Source organism: Oncorhynchus gorbuscha, unplaced genomic scaffold, assembly GCF_021184085.1.
Source record: "Oncorhynchus gorbuscha isolate QuinsamMale2020 ecotype Even-year unplaced genomic scaffold, OgorEven_v1.0 Un_scaffold_1102, whole genome shotgun sequence".
In the NCBI taxonomy this organism is placed as follows: Eukaryota; Metazoa; Chordata; class Actinopteri; order Salmoniformes; family Salmonidae; genus Oncorhynchus; species Oncorhynchus gorbuscha.
Window position 1 is genome coordinate 169,154 of NW_025745984.1, and position 5,847 is coordinate 175,000.

The window sequence follows — 5,847 nt, forward strand, 5'->3', positions numbered from 1 at the left end:
TCCTCTTTCTAGCGATATAAACACCTGTCTGTCTGTCTTCCTTTCCTCTTTCTAGCGATATAAACACCTGTCTGTCTGTCTTCCTCTCCTCTTTCTAGAGATATAAACACCTGTCTGTCTGTCTTCCTCTCCTCTTTCTAGAGATATAAACACCTTTATGTCTGTCTTCCTCTCCTCTTTCTAGAGATATAAACACCTGTCTGTCTGTCTTCCTCTCCTCTTTCTAGCGATATAAACACCTGTCTGTCTGTCTTCCTCTCCTCTTTCTAGCGATATAAACACCTGTCTGTCTGTCTTCCTCTCCTCTTTCTAGCGATATAAACACCTGTCTGTCTGTCTTCCTCTCCTCTTTCTAGCGATATAAACACCTGTCTCTCTTCCTGTCCTCTTTCTAGAGATATAAACACCTGTCTGTCTTCCTCTCCTCTTTCTAGAGATATAAACACCTGTCTGTCTTCCTCTCCTCTTTCTAGCGATATAAACACCTGTCTGTCTGTCTTCCTCTCCTCTTTCTAGCGATATAAACACCTGTCTGTTTTCCTCTCCTCTTTCTAGCGATAGAAACACCTGTCTGTCTGTCTTCCTCTCCTCTTTCTAGAGATATAAACACCTGTCTGTCTTCCTGTCCTCTTTCTAGAGATATAAACACCTGTCTGTCTGTCTTCCTCTCCTCTTTCTAGCGATATAAACACCTGTCTGTCTTCCTCTCCTCTTTCTAGAGATATAAACACCTGTCTGTCTGTCTTCCTCTCCTCTTCCTAGAGATATAAACACCTGTCTGTCTTCCTCTCCTCTTTCTAGCGATATAAACACCTGTCTGTCTGTCTTCCTCTCCTCTTTCTAGCGATATAAACACCTGTCTGTCTGTCTTCCTTTCCTCTTTCTAGCGATATAAACACCTGTCTGTCTGTCTTCCTCTCCTCTTTCTAGAGATATAAACACCTGTCTGTCTGTCTTCCTCTCCTCTTTCTAGAGATATAAACACCTGTCTGTCTTCCTCTCCTCTTTCTAGAGATATAAACACCTGTCTGTCTTCCTCTCCTCTTTCTAGCGATATAAACACCTGTCTGTCTGTCTTCCTCTCCTCTTTCTAGAGATATAAACACCTGTCTGTCTTCCTCTCCTCTTTCTAGAGATATAAACACCTGTCTGTCTTCCTTTCCTCTTTCTAGCGATATAAACACCTGTCTGTCTTCCTCTCCTCTTTCTAGAGATATAAACACCTGTCTGTCTTCCTCTCCTCTTTCTAGCGATATAAACACCTGTATGTCTGTCTTCCTCTCCTCTTTCTAGAGATATGAACACCTGTCTGTCTTCCTCTCCTCTTTCTAGCGATATAAACACCTGTCTCTCTTCCTCTCCTCTTTCTAGAGATATAAACACCTGTCTGTCTTCCTCTCCTCTTTCTAGCGATATAAACACCTGTCTGTCTTCCTCTCCTCTTTCTAGAGATATAAACACCTGTCTGTCTGTCTTCCTCTCCTCTTTCTAGAGATATAAACACCTGTCTGTCTGTCTTCCTCTCCTCTTTCTAGAGATATAAACACCTGTCTGTCTGTCTTCCTCTCCTCTTTCTAGAGATATAAACACCTGTCTGTCTGTCTTCCTCTCCTCTTTCTAGCGATATAAACACCTGTCTGTCTGTCTTCCTCTCCTCTTTCTAGCGATATAAACACCTGTCTGTCTGTCTTCCTCTCCTCTTTCTAGCGATAGAAACACCTGTCTGTCTTCCTCTCCTCTTTCTAGAGATATAAACACCTGTCTGTCTGTCTTCCTCTCCTCTTTCTAGCGATAGAAACACCTGTCTGTCTTCCTCTCCTCTTTCTAGAGATATAACCACCTGTCTCTCTTCCTCTCCTCTTTCTAGCGATATAAACACCTGTCTGTCTTCCTCTCCTCTTTCTAGAGATATAAACACCTGTCTGTCTTCCTCTCCTCTTTCTAGAGATGTAAACACCTGTCTGTCTGTCTTCCTCTCCTCTTTCTAGAGATATAAACACCTGTCTGTCTCTCTTCCTCTCCTCTTTCTAGCGATATAAACACCTGTCTGTCTTCCTCTCCTCTTTCTAGAGATAGAAACACCTGTCTGTCTTCCTCTCCTCTTTCTAGCGATAGAAACACCTGTCTGTCTTCCTCTCCTCTTTCTAGCGATAGAAACACCTGTCTGTCTTCCTCTCCTCTTTCTAGCGATATAAACACCTGTCTGTCTGTCTTCCTCTCCTCTTTCTAGCGATAGAAACACCTGTCTGTCTTCCTCTCCTCTTTCTAGAGATATAAACACCTGTCTGTCTGTCTTCCTCTCCTCTTTCTAGCGATATAAACACCTGTCTGTCTGTCTTCCTCTCCTCTTTCTAGCGATAGAAACACCTGTCTGTCTTCCTCTCCTCTTTCTAGAGATAGAAACACCTGTCTGTCTTCCTCTCCTCTTTCTAGCGATAGAAACACCTGTCTGTCTTCCTCTCCTCTTTCTAGCGATAGAAACACCTGTCTGTCTTCCTCTCCTCTTTCTAGCGATATAAACACCTGTCTGTCTGTCTTCCTCTCCTCTTTCTAGCGATAGAAACACCTGTCTGTCTTCCTCTCCTCTTTCTAGAGATATAAACACCTGTCTGTCTGTCTTCCTCTCCTCTTTCTAGCGATATAAACACCTGTCTGTCTGTCTTCCTCTCCTCTTTCTAGCGATAGAAACACCTGTCTGTCTTCCTCTCCTCTTTCTAGAGATATAAACACCTGTCTGTCTGTCTTCCTCTCCTCTTTCTAGCGTTAGAAACACCTGTCTGTCTGTCTTCCTCTCCTCTTTCTAGCGATATAAACACCTGTCTGTCTGTCTTCCTCTCCTCTTTCTAGCGATATAAACACCTGTCTGTCTTCCTCTCCTCTTTCTAGAGATAGAAACACCTGTCTGTCTTCCTCTCCTCTTTCTAGCGATAGAAACACCTGTCTGTCTTCCTCTCCTCTTTCTAGAGATATAACCACCTGTCTCTCTTCCTCTCCTCTTTCTAGCGATATAAACACCTGTCTGTCTTCCTCTCCTCTTTCTAGAGATATAAACACCTGTCTGTCTTCCTGTCCTCTTTCTAGAGATATAAACACCTGTCTGTCTGTCTTCCTCTCCTCTTTCTAGAGATATAAACACCTGTCTGTCTTCCTCTCCTCTTTCTAGAGATATAAACACCTGTCTGTCTTCCTCTCCTCTTTCTAGAGATATAAACACCTGTCTGTCTTCCTCTCCTCTTTCTAGAGATGTAAACACCTGTCTGTCTGTCTTCCTCTCCTCTTTCTAGAGATATAAACACCTGTCTGTCTGTCTTCCTCTCCTCTTTCTAGAGATGTAAACACCTGTCTGTCTGTCTTCCTCTCCTCTTTCTAGAGATATAAACACCTGTCTGTCTCTCTTCCTCTCCTCTTTCTAGCGATATAAACACCTGTCTGTCTTCCTCTCATCTTTCTAGCGATATAAACACCTGTCTGTCTGTCTTCCTCTCCTCTTTCTAGCGATAGAAACACCTGTCTGTCTGTCTTCCTCTCCTCTTTCTAGCGATATAAACACCTGTCTCTCTTCCTCTCCTCTTTCTAGCGATATAAACACCTGTCTCTCTTCCTCTCCTCTTTCTAGAGATATAAACACCTGTCTGTCTTCCTGTCCTCTTTCTAGCGATAGAAACACCTGTCTGTCTGTCTTCCTCTCCTCTTTCTAGCGATAGAAACACCTGTCTGTCTTCCTCTCCTCTTTCTAGCGATATAAACACCTGTCTGTCTTCCTCTCCACTTTCTAGCGATATAAACACCTGTCTGTCTGTCTTCCTCTCCTCTTTCTAGCGATAGAAACACCTGTCTGTCTTCCTCTCCTCTTTCTAGAGATATAAACACCTGTCTGTCTGTCTTCCTCTCCTCTTTCTAGCGATAGAAACACCTGTCTGTCTTCCTCTCCTCTTTCTAGAGATATAACCACCTGTCTCTCTTCCTCTTTCTAGCGATATAAACACCTGTCTGTCTTCCTCTCCTCTTTCTATAGATATAAACACCTGTCTGTCTTCCTCTCCTCTTTCTAGAGATATAAACACCTGTCTGTCTGTCTTCCTCTCCTCTTTCTAGAGATATAAACACCTGTCTGTCTTCCTCTCCTCTTTCTAGAGATATAAACACCTGTCTGTCTTCCTCTCCTCTTTCTAGAGATATAAACACCTGTCTGTCTTCCTCTCCTCTTTCTAGAGATGTAAACACCTGTCTGTCTGTCTTCCTCTCCTCTTTCTAGAGATATAAACACCTGTCTGTCTCTCTTCCTCTCCTCTTTCTAGCGATATAAACACCTGTCTGTCTTCCTCTCCTCTTTCTAGAGATAGAAACACCTGTCTGTCTTCCTCTCCTCTTTCTAGCGATAGAAACACCTGTCTGTCTTCCTCTCCTCTTTCTAGCGATAGAAACACCTGTCTGTCTTCCTCTCCTCTTTCTAGTGATATAAACACCTGTCTGTCTGTCTTCCTCTCCTCTTTCTAGCGATAGAAACACCTGTCTGTCTTCCTCTCCTCTTTCTAGAGATATAAACACCTGTCTGTCTGTCTTCCTCTCCTCTTTCTAGCGATATAAACACCTGCCTGTCTGTCTTCCTCTCCTCTTTCTAGCGATAGAAACACCTGTCTGTCTTCCTCTCCTCTTTCTAGAGATATAAACACCTGTCTGTCTGTCTTCCTCTCCTCTTTTTAGCGATAGAAACACCTGTCTGTCTGTCTTCCTCTCCTCTTTCTAGAGATATAACCACCTGTCTGTCTTCCTCTCCTCTTTCTAGAGATATAAACACCTGTCTGTCTTCCTCTCCTCTTTCTAGAGATATAAACACCTGTCTGTCTTCCTCTCCTCTTTCTAGCGATATAAACACCTGTCTGTCTTCCTCTCATCTTTCTAGCGATATAAACACCTGTCTGTCTGTCTTCCTCTCCTCTTTCTAGCGATAGAAACACCTGTCTGTCTGTCTTCCGCTCCTCTTTCTAGCGATATAAACACCTGTCTCTCTTCCTCTCCTCTTTCTAGCGATATAAACACCTGTCTCTCTTCCTCTCCTCTTTCTAGAGATATAAACACCTGTCTGTCTTCCTGTCCTCTTTCTAGCGATAGAAACACCTGTCTGTCTGTCTTCCTCTCCTCTTTCTAGCGATATAAACACCTGTCTGTCTTCCTCTCATCTTTCTAGCGATATAAACACCTGTCTGTCTTCCTCTCCTCTTTCTAGCGATAGAAACACCTGTCTGTCTTCCTCTCCTCTTTCTAGCGATATAAACACCTGTCTGTCTGTCTTCCTCTCCTCTTTCTAGCGATAGAAACACCTGTCTGTCTTCCTCTCCTCTTTCTAGAGATATAAACACCTGTCTGTCTGTCTTCCTCTCCTCTTTCTAGCGATATAAACACCTGTCTGTCTGTCTTCCTCTCCTCTTTCTAGCGATAGAAACACCTGTCTGTCTTCCTCTCCTCTTTCTAGAGATATAAACACCTGTCTGTCTGTCTTCCTCTCCTCTTTTTAGCGATAGAAACACCTGTCTGTCTGTCTTCCTCTCCTCTTTCTAGAGATATAACCACCTGTCTGTCTTCCTCTCCTCTTTCTAGAGATATAAACACCTGTCTGTCTTCCTCTCCTCTTTCTAGCGATATAAACACCTGTCTGTCTTCCTCTCCTCTTTCTAGCGATATAAACACCTGTCTGTCTTCCTCTCATCTTTCTAGCGATATAAACACCTGTCTGTCTGTCTTCCTCTCCTCTTTCTAGCGATAGAAACACCTGTCTGTCTGTCTTCCGCTCCTCTTTCTAGCGATATAAACACCTGTCTCTCTTCCTCTCCTCTTTCTAGCGATATA